This window comes from Vigna angularis, chromosome 11, assembly GCF_016808095.1.
Source record: "Vigna angularis cultivar LongXiaoDou No.4 chromosome 11, ASM1680809v1, whole genome shotgun sequence".
In the NCBI taxonomy this organism is placed as follows: domain Eukaryota; kingdom Viridiplantae; phylum Streptophyta; class Magnoliopsida; order Fabales; family Fabaceae; genus Vigna; species Vigna angularis.
In genome coordinates, this window is record NC_068980.1 from 20,748,800 (window position 1) to 20,760,570 (window position 11,771).

An 11,771-nucleotide genomic window follows, 5' to 3' on the forward strand; every position below is an offset into this window, starting at 1 on the left:
CACTAGCTTACCCTTATTTTCCTGTTTGGTCATGTTGTCCGTTCGGTCGTCTTTGTCATTGCAATGATCACCCTTTGGGTATGAGCAGAAGGTGAGGAGTGTTCTCTGGAGCAGGCGCTGGCAGAAGAGGATGGTTTCCGTTACGAGTAAGATCGTTCGGTCTTGTTCTTGTTTTCGTTTTCAGTGTAGGACCGTTCGGTTGATACACTTCTTGTATGACCAATCAATATGCTCTTATGGTTTGTATCAGTGTAGGTTTCTGTAAAGTTTTTAATTTATAGTTATTTTAGGATAACTGTAAGTTAGTTTTATTTCCTGTAACTGTTCTATTTTATTGTAAATGTAAGAACTCTTAAATATAGTTTATAGCTATATTTTTGGGATGTTACACATATATTCCATTTGGAACACCATAATGTTTTATTCTACATTTATTTGATGTATGACCATTTTTCATGCAATAAAAACAAGTAACATCATTTGGGTTCCTATAATTTCTATTTTTATAATTATAATCATAATAATTTTGATTATATTTTTGAACATACTTGATTTTATTTTTATATTTATAATCATTATAATTATATTTAGGAACATTTTCAATTTTATTACCATAATCGTAGTAATTATAATTATATTTAGGAACATTTTTATCAATCGTTTTAACATTTGAATTATTTTTACTACTTTCAGCATGAGTTGTTTCTTGTAATTTATTCATATTTATGCAAGATATACATTCATCATTACTAAAAAAATTTCCTTTTTTAAATACGAAATTTTATTTTTTACATCTTTATTTTCTTCAAAAATATTTTCAAAGTTTAATTTTAAATTTTTATTTTCTTCAAAAATATTTTCAAAATTTAATTTTAAATTTTTATTTTCTTCAAAAATATTTTCAAAATTTAATTTTAAATTTTTATTTTCTTCAAAGATATTTTCAAAATTTAATTTTAAATTTTTATTTTCTTCAAAAATATTTTCAAATTTTAATTTTAATTCTTTGAAATCCTTTTTCAATTTTAATTTTTTAGATTCTACTATTAAAGCAGCATAAGTTTCATGCAATTCATCCTCACTATATTGACTATAATTATCAGAATCGCTAGATGTACTTACTTGACTTCTAAACAGATGTTTGTTTCTTCATCAGAATTGCTCAAGTCAGAAATTGTTTCGTTGTCATCGTCCCATACGATGTAGGCTTTCTTTTTCTTGAAGAACTTCTTTTCTTTTATTTCTTCGCCCTTCTTTTGATTTGGACAGTCAACTTTTAAGTGCCCCCTTTCTCCGCAACCATAACATCTATAGTTTGAGGAAGATCCTTGATTTTCTCTTTTTTCGTATTTGAATCTTCTTTTGTCTTTTGATTTCATGAACCTGTTGAGCCTTTTTATCATGAGTCTCAAATTTTCTTCATCTTCTGAGTCTTAATCTTCTATTTTGTTCTTACTCCTTTCTACCTCAAATTTTAAGGCTAGAGTCATTTTTTTCTTAGTTTTTGCTTCTTCTTCATCTAGTCTTCCAAGGTCAAGTTCATGCTCTCTCAATTTCCCAAATAATGCCGCCATAGTCATTGTGTTGAGATTTTGTGACTCAGAAATTTCAGTCACTTTTGGTTGCCACGATCTCTCTAAAGATTTCAATATTTTTATGTTATGCTCATCATTTTCGAAAAACTTACCTAGTCCAATGAGATGATTAACGATGTTGGTGAAGCGTTTTTGAACGTCTGATATTGTTTCTCCTTGCTTCATCCTAAACATTTCATATTCTTGGATTAGGGTATTCTTCCTTGCTCTCTTTACATCATTTGTACCTTCGTGGGTCACTCTCAACACTTCCCACATTTCTTGAGCGGTCTTACAAACAGAGATCCTGTAAAACTCGTCAACGGTTAAAGCAGAAGAAATAATGTTTTGAGCTTTCACATCATTTTGAAACCTTTTCTTTTCTTCAGCAGTCCACTGAACATGGGGCTTTGGTTTCTGCATATTGTTAGTAGGAATAGACGGACCAAACGCAATAACTTCCCAAATATCACAATCAATAGACTCAATAAATATTTGCATTCTAACCTTCCAGAATGCATAATTTTCACCTGTGAATAAATGTGGGCTATTGATAGAAGCACCCTCTGCAAAAGTTTGATATGATCCTGCCATTTGAATAACTATCAAATCGAGCTCTGATACTAATTGTCAGAGCGGCTGCAGTGGAATTGTTAGCGTGGAATAACAAACCAAGAGGGTTTTTAATACGAACGTGTGCCTTTTAATTTATACTCAATTAAACTTACCAAACAAATAATAATAACAAATAAAGAGAGTAAGGTTGAGAGAAATTTGCACATATGATTTTATCCTGGTTTCGGATCTTACCCATCCTACATCCAGTCGCTTATCTCAAATCAAGATAAATAATTCACTACTCACAAAACAATTACAAATTACAATCACAAAGAAACAATTTGTAACAGTTTAGAAACCACCTCTCTTGTTACCCCAAGAGATGAAATGCACTTCCCTTGTAACCCACAAGGGATGAACACCTCCTCTGAATCTTCACAAAGGATGAACACCTCCTCTGAATGCTTCACAAAGGATGATAGGCTTTTAACTCAGCAACAACAACACTCAATCACACTCCCTGTGAAAGTTCTTGCTCTATGCAAACACGCCAAGTTCTTAAAGCCACAACACAAGGGTTGAGCAAACCCTAGAACACTTATCACCGCACACTGTAGATAAGAATTTTCAAAATACACTTATTTCGTATTTTGTATTTCGTATTTTAGAATGAGGGTCTCAATCAAATTTATAGAGATCTCAGTCAAGGATACCTCCAAACATCCGTTGTCAACTAATTAACTTGTGATAATCAATTATCCAATTATGGTAATTAATTATGCATTTAATGAATGCACAACGGTAAGAAAACTTGCTTAAAAATTCTCATAATTGCTCATTCTTATTCAAAATAAATTTTAACGCAACCTAAGGCAAACAATACATAGAATCAAATATAAACCACATCTCATACATAAATCTACTAAATTATAAAAGCTTTAATATAAAAACAAGTCTTCATGAAGATCATCTTCCTGCAATAAGAGCACTTGAGACTTGACTTTGAGACATCATCAAAAATTTTACAATTTTTTTATGACTTTATTCTTCTTTTTCAGCGTGTTAACTTATCTATATTATTGAATATGTGATGTTTCCTTTATGGTTTAAATACTGTATTTGGGATGTTACAATTACTCATAATATTATTTATATAATATTAATTATAATATTTTTTATAATATTTTTTATTTCAATAACTAAAATTTATTTTATATATAACTATATTTATGACTATATATCTATAATTATATACACCTTTGTTTTTTTTTTAATTTTTCTCTTTTAATTACAACTTTTAAAATTTAAATAATTTACATATATTTAAAAAATGCATGTTGTAGTGCTGTCAAAATGGATCATCCGTTCTAACTTGACTTGTCTCACCACAGGTTGGTCGATCACTTAGTAAGTTAACCCAACCCGACTCACTTATTAACGAGTTGAAAACATTTGTGATTAAACAGTTTGACCCATCACAAATTTGTGATTAAACACTTTGACTCATTAATTCACTTAGTTACAAGTTTTTTCAATTAAAAAAATATTTTTTTTTAATTCAAATCTAAATAAAAAGAAATGATCTTAAATTAGATTGAGTTACTAAGTATAGATTTGTAAATTTTTTATGTTTCCTAATTATTCCATACAAAATATACAAAAATAAATTCACATGAAATTCTCTTTTAATATTTTATAAAATAACAAACCCAACAAAAGGTACTTATTAGAAAAATTAGGTAGGTTGGCGACGGCTCATCACAAGTTCAATCCAGGTGAGGATTCTTAGTGAGTAGAGTTTAAAATTAATGTGTATCAAAATTTCAATTTTTTTTCAACCCAATCCGATCTGAACTTGTTGTAGATCGGGTTGGTTCACGAGTTCCAGTTTCAATAGTATGTACACACGATAACATCTATGTTTATTATTATGATTATTATTATTATTATTATTATTATTATTATAAAATTAAATATAAATATTTTATAATTTTATTGTAAATAATTTTTATTTATTTTATAGATAATTTTATAATTAAGAAAGTGGTTAAATTTCAAATAAAACAGTTAAATTGAAAAAATAGTTGAATTTAAAATAAATAGTTACTTAAAAAATAAATTTATTAGATTAATTATTTTAATTTTAAAAAAATCATTTAAGAAATAAAATTAAAAAACAAATGTAATATTACAAAGAAGAATAGTATTATAACTATTAAAATAAAATAAAAAGAATTGTGGTTTCCGCTAGTTATATAAACAAAATTTATACCGTACTTTTATAAACAAAAGTGCATGAACACATAATTTAGTTTAAATTAAATTTTAAAATTATATTTAAAAATTATATTTAAAAAATTCAAAATAAAAAATTGTATATATAAAGTTATATATTTATGTATACTAAAAGAAACATAAGTGTTATTGAGTATATATCTTATTTTTAAAATATTTATATTATTATATAAATTATTAATATTTATAAATTAATTAAATTGATATGTAAAGTAAATTTTATTATTAAGAAAATCAAATATATCTTTACAAATATAATGAGAAAAACAAAATTAACAAATTTTGAAATATCAATTATTCTTAAAAAAATAATTAAGAATAATTATATTATAAAAATAAAATATAAATATAAATTATATACGTAAAAAGAAAACCATTCTCTCTGTATTATATATATGTATATATATTCCTGTATCAATCAGGATACATTATGATATAAAAAAAGAATACAAGTTCATATAAAGGATAAAATCCTTCTTATTCTCCCTACATTCTAAAGACAAAATAATAAAAATAATAATAATATATTAAACACTGTAGAATCTATATCCTGTAGATCAAACTCTATAATCACCACGCAGTAAATTTTCTATACAAACCAACGAAATCCACAATTTCAATGCTTCAAAATAATCATCAATGAAAGCACAACCAAAGCTCCGACAACCGCCACGGAGCTTGAAACAGATGCCGCCGCTCCAGCGTCGGGACTTGGCGCCGGCGACAGGCCAAAGTCTTGAGCATTGACGGCGGCGAAGAAGAGAGTGACGAAGAGGAGAAAAGCTGAGAAAGTTGCCATGGTGAAGAAACTGAAAAAGGTTTGGTTAATTGGAAAAGTTGGAAAGTGAAGCTGAGTGGAGAATGGTATGTGACGCGTTTGGTAAAGATATTTATAGGGACCAGGGAATGTGGAGACCAGTGAAACGTGGACACGTGGCAAGCGAAGAAGGTAAGGCATTTTGTGAGCTTACACGTTTGTTTGGCTTTGTTGAAGGACTTTCTTTGCTTATTGGTGAGACTGCTTAGCTTCCAAGTAAAACCTGGGCACCTGTTAGAATTGGACTTTGATTTTTCTCTCTTCTATTCAATCATGTTAATGTGTATTAATTAAACTTAAATATTTGACTAAATGATAGTTTTTATGATTAGTTGCTCGTGAAAGTCAAACGTAATCAACCCTAATAAAACAGTGTTAGAAATTACTAATCAATTATATATAAAATCAATTTACATCAGTGAATTTTCATTTTATAAATCAATTTTATAAAAAATAAATGAAATTTAAACTCATCATAATCTTAACGCTCCTTCGAATGATGAAATAAAATTGATCTATATATTTCTTAAATGGGAGACCAACTTAAATTAATTTCCAAATAAAAAAAAATTGAGATAGTTGCATGTGACCCAAAACTCAATTAAGAATTCTTAAGACTAACACCTTGCGTCTGCTTAAAAAATGGGTACATGCAAATTTCAATTACGCCGAGAGACCTTTAAGTTAGAGTTCAATTAAGAATATCCAGAAAAAACAAATGATTTATTTAAATATTTTTGAGGACTCATTACAAAAAAATAAATTGATTAGAAATTGAATAGCCTCCTTCTTTGACAGGCTAATTTAATTATTTATTTTAATGTTGGAACTTACAAACTTCTTTTTAACTTTTAAATGTTTAATTTTATTTTATTTTATTTTTATTTAATTATCATTGAAGAAATCATTACTTTATCGTAATTTAAATCCTTATTATTTATTTAATCTTTAATTTAGTTTATGTAAAAGTTCCCAGTGTCTAAATTGAAAAATTTAAGACGCCAGCTTTTTGCGATGTTACCGAAAGTCTTTTCCTTTATTATTGCACTTAATCATGGATAGAGACTATCAAGTGTACCTCGACCATACAAATACCCACACACATATGTCAACAATAAGATTAATTATTGTTTATTTGAGGATCTGTACTAATCTGCCATCAACATAATATATATAATTTTACAATATTTAAATTCAAAATAATTACAATAAAAGAATTAAGTTTATAGTATTATTTATTTTAATTATTTAATACTATATTGTTAATATTAATTTTTAATATTAGGGAAGTAAGGGAAGAAAATTCTTTTGTGTGGAAGTCTAGTTAATAAATTTTTGTTTTTTGATCTAGGATTTTACATTGTCGTGGGATTAGAGTGAATTATGATGTTGATTTTGTAATTTGTAGTGTGCTGAAATTTGAAAGCAAAACTTCGAGTTCTACGTGGAGGAATACTTATTTAAGAATCTAATGAACATGTGAGTCATCTTTAAAATTAGGATCAAAAGTTTATGGTTGTAGGAAAAGATTGTTGCTTATAAAAGCAATTACGTTGAAGAACAAATGAAACTTATTTGGAGATGAAGAAATCGGATAATAAGTCAAGTCATTGTTCTTCAAGTACAATTCCCTCAATTAATGGTTCCTTGTTTTCATTGCAAACCAATTCACATTGTAACTACTTTGAATGGGTTGATGAAACAAAATCTAAAATTGAAGGTAAGATAGAAACAAAAACATAAACAAAAGAAGATGAAATTTGTTTTTGAAGGGAAATTTTTTAACTAAACTTGATGAAGAAGAATGATAATTTAAAGAGCAAAATTACATGAAAAGTTAGAAAAATTAAGTTATTTTTGTTGTATCTTGAACATTAACAATCATGTTTTGTGTGATGTTTTTGTTAAAGATTAATTGTAAGTAGTGTTTGTATGAGTTGTAACAATGTCAACTGTATCAATGTTTGTGTAAATATATTAGTTATAATGTGTTGAATGCTAATGATGAAAGAATATTGCCTTCTTATTCTTATTTCTTAACATTGCATTGTACCCTTTCATTTATATAAGGTATATAATATTGTTGCTTCAAAGAGATTTTTCTTTTTCCTTTACATTTATTAAGGTATATAATATTTATTACAATTTTTTTCCACTTGTAGTTGTCTTCTTGTGCCTATGTGTGTTACCAATGGTGTACTATAATTAGATTGAAGGGTTGTATTAATAACAAAAGTATTTAAACTTGAAATATGTTATTTTACCTATGATTTTCTTCCTCTTTCCTAAAACTTATGATATTGTGTCTATATTGGTTACATTTGCTATATCTCATGACAATATTTTTCTTTGACAATTTTGTATGGGACGGGGGAGGGGGCACGGGGAAGGCGGAGCGGGAGGAGGAATGGTTTTTGGAGAATTATTTTTAGGCCAAAGTTTTTGTCCATTTACTAGGTTAATTTGTGGCCAAGACATATCTGAAAGCTGATATACTTGGGCTTGTTTTTGGAAGCCCGATCCACTTCCTTTTTCCCCTTTTCTGTTATGTTTTTTTTTTCCTTTTGTATATTGTTGTAACCTTCGAGACAATGCAAGGTTTTAACTCAGCTTTTCTTCACAGTCTACTTTTCCTCTCTTTCTTTGGGTGTATGTTTCTTGCCTCTGTTTTCCTTCTTCTTTATCGCTGGTTTATGTCTTCTTCATCATGAACTTCACTACATTTTTCTTGATCATGCATTATTATGTTAATTGCATCTACCATTGTGTTATGGTATCTGAACTCTTCCTTTGAAGAGCTTTGTTGCGCGTAACTTTGTCTTTTTCCTTTTCTTTTGTCTCTTTCTCTTGCTTTTGTTTTCTCTATCATGACAGAAGAAATCTACTATCTCAACCTTCACCCTAGTGCCACTACCCTTTTCTTTCCTGTTCTTGACGATACCAACTACCATTCTTTGGAGTCGATCAATGTTGACTACTCTCAGCGCTCAAAACAAGATTGAGTTTGTGCTTGGCAATATTCATCCACCTGAAAAAGATAAGCCCAAACATGTTGCCTAGATTCGAGGAAATAACATGGTTGTGTCATGGCTTGACCATTATGTATCCATGACCATCATACAAAGTATCATATGGATGAACAAAGCTTCGAATATTTGGAATGACCTAATGAATAAATTTTCTCAAAGAAGCTTATCTCGCATATCAAGCCTTCAACTTGACATCGATACCCTCCATCAAGTGACCTTACCATTTATGAATAGTTTACTAAACTTCGCAATATTTGGGATGAAATCGAAAATTTCCGGCCAAAACTTGTTTGTATCTGTAACCTAATTGCGATTGTCAAGTCTTGAGCATTGTGAAACAAAGAAAGCAAGAAGATCAAGTTATGTTATTCTTACAAGGGCTAAATAATCAGTTCACTAATGTTACTTCGCATGTGCTTCTTTTGGATCCCATTTCGAACATCACCAAGGATTTCTCATTAGTGGCTCAGCAAAAAAGACAATTATCTTTTGGAAATTTGATTGATTCGACCAAGATTCAAGATAATAATAATTCTAATAATGCTACCTCTTGCACTGCTTCAGCCTCTTCCACTGCTTGCAATTATTGTGGTAGATATGGGCACAGTGAAGTAGTGTGCTATCGAAAGAATGGTTTCCCTAATCAAGAAAAAAGTTTAAGAAACACTCAGACTATCAGAAGACATTGCACTCATTGCAACAAAAGTTGTCATACCATGAATGTCTGCTATAATAAGCATGGGTACCCTCCATGACATAAGCTCAACAACAAGAGTGCTAAGATTCACCATACCTCTAGTCAAGAAGACAATGGAAATACCAAAGATAGTAATTCTGACAATACTGAACCCATTTGTCTCACACCACAACAATTTCAAGTTCTGGCAAAGCTCTTGAAAAGCCACAATCTAAATGACTCCTCAACTTCGGCTTAAGTTCACCACATCGGTTTTGTCTCAGCAAACCAATCCTCTTTAGGTAATATCAGTCATATTCTTATTATACTACCACAATCTTAATCTACGTGGATGACATTGTTCTTTCAGGAAACAACACCACTGAGATACAACATATCACCATTTCTCTTGACAATCTCTTCCACATAAAAAGCTTGGGTGATCTCACTTATTTTCTCAGCTTGGAAGTTGCTCGAAATAGTTCTAACATTCATCTCAATCAACGCAAGTACACCCATCTCCTTACAGAAGTTGGAATGCTACATTTTGCCCGTATGGCACATTCCTCTCAGTTAACCAGTCAAGGAGACCTCTTTAATGATGAAGACGCGTCATCCTACCAAAGACTCATCGGACGCCTTATATATCTCACCAACACCAGACCAAACATCACTTTCTCTATCAATCTCAGCCAATTTGTCTTCACTCCTACCACCTTACACCAACAAGTTGCCAACTGCATCCATCAATATCTTAAAGGCAGTCCTAGCAATGACATCTTCCTCCAAAGCAATAACATCAATTAGGTCAAAACTTATAGTGATTCTGACTAAGCCACCTATCCTGAATCCCAGAAATCCATTACTTGTTATTCAGTCTACTTTTGTAATTCTATCATCTCTTGAAATTCCAAAATGCAACAAACTGTCTCTAAAAGCTCCTTAGAAGCTAAATATCGGGTTGTCACTTGTCAACTACAATGGTTAACCTATGTTCTTCAAGACCTTCGCATATCCATTGTTCAACCTGCTATTTTATATTATGACAATCGTTCCGCTATTCATATTACCTTTAATCAGGTGTTCCATGAATGCACCAAACACAAAGAAATAAACTATCATATTGTAAGGACAAGATCAACAATGACCTCTTAAAGTTGCTACCTATTTCAACTACTCAGCAAGATGTAGACCTCTTCACCAAACCTCTAACTCCAACTACTTTCAAATACCTTCATTCCAAGCTGGGTATGACTGATATCTACTCCCAGCTTGAGGGGGATGAAAGTTGATATACATGGGCCTATTTTTGGAAGCCCAACCCACTTCTGTTTTCCTTTTTTCTGTTATGAATTTTTTCCTTTGTATATTGTTGTAACCTTCGAGACCTTGCAAGGTTTTAACTCTGCTTTTCCTCACAGTCCAATTTTCCTTTCTTTCTCTAGGTGTATGTTTCTTACCTATGTTTTCCTTCTTCTTTATCGTTGGTTTTTTTCTTCTTCATCATGAACTTCACTACATTTTTCTTAATCATGCATTATTCTGTTAAACACATAATAATCAACATGTTTTTATCAAAGTGAGAAGGGTGTTGCCATCCATTAATAAAAGAAAGCTGATAATAACTACTCCAGTTGAAGTGAAAAAAATGATAACAATAATTTTCATTATGTAAATTTTTTCAATATACAAGGATTTACTCTTGCTCTTTTCCAATGCCAACCACTTCCTTACAATCACTTGTTGCAAATGGAGGAACTTAAACACCTAATGCACGTGATAGATATTATTAAGAATAAACAAGAACAAATAATGTACCTAGAATTTTGTTAAATACACATAAAAATTATATACAAAATATACATATATATTGTTAATTTTAATTATTTTATCATGGATTTAACTTAGATAAACTTGGTTTAAACCAAAAAGTAATCAACTACTGAACTACCGAACGCGACGTTGTTGGTTATGGACTACATGCATTTCGGTAACCTTATTGAGTGGTTTGATTTGTGGTCTTCTTGGTAAATTAAACATAAAGGAAGAGTGTTTCATCCTACACCTCCAATATCTTATCCTGCACCTCCAAAATTTACAATTTTAACCTTCTAACATCTTGATGGCAAATCCCCTAGCCATGGTCAAGCACTTTCAAGAGAGTGGAAGAGATCCATGAAGATGACATCAACTCTACCTTGTGGGTCACCTTTGGAGCCATCATGGAGCATGGATTGAAGAGTAGTGTAGGAATTTAGGCCATTGTATTCGGCCATGTAGTGTAGGTTTGTTTAAGGCTTGTATTAAGGCCTAAGTAGCATAGGATTTTCCTTAAAAGTTAGACATCCAAACCAAGTGGAAAGTGTGTGCCATGTGTCATGCTTCCATTGGATAGGATTTACTTTTTAAAAGGTAGCCACATGACACCTTAGGAGTGGAGAGTTTTTGCTTTTAGTAGTGGCCACATGGCACTCTAGGAATGGAGAGGATTGTGTTTTGTGAGTGGCCACATGTCCTCCCATCATTGGAGAGGATTTGTGGACACTTGTCCACTCCTTAGAAGGTCTCATTTTTGGCCAATGAGAGCAAAGGTGGGAGATCATGCTTTTAGGGTTAGAAGGACACACCCTTGGCCTATAAATAGAGGTGTCTCCATCCTTGTATTTCATCTTTGATGTTGAGTAATGTTATGCTGCCCATTTTTGGTCATACTACTCATCTTAGATCAAGACTAGAGCAACCCATGAGACCCCTCTAGTCACCTTCCTCCTTGAGTTGGCCTAACCTCTCTTGGAGCCACCAAACACTACACCACCACCACC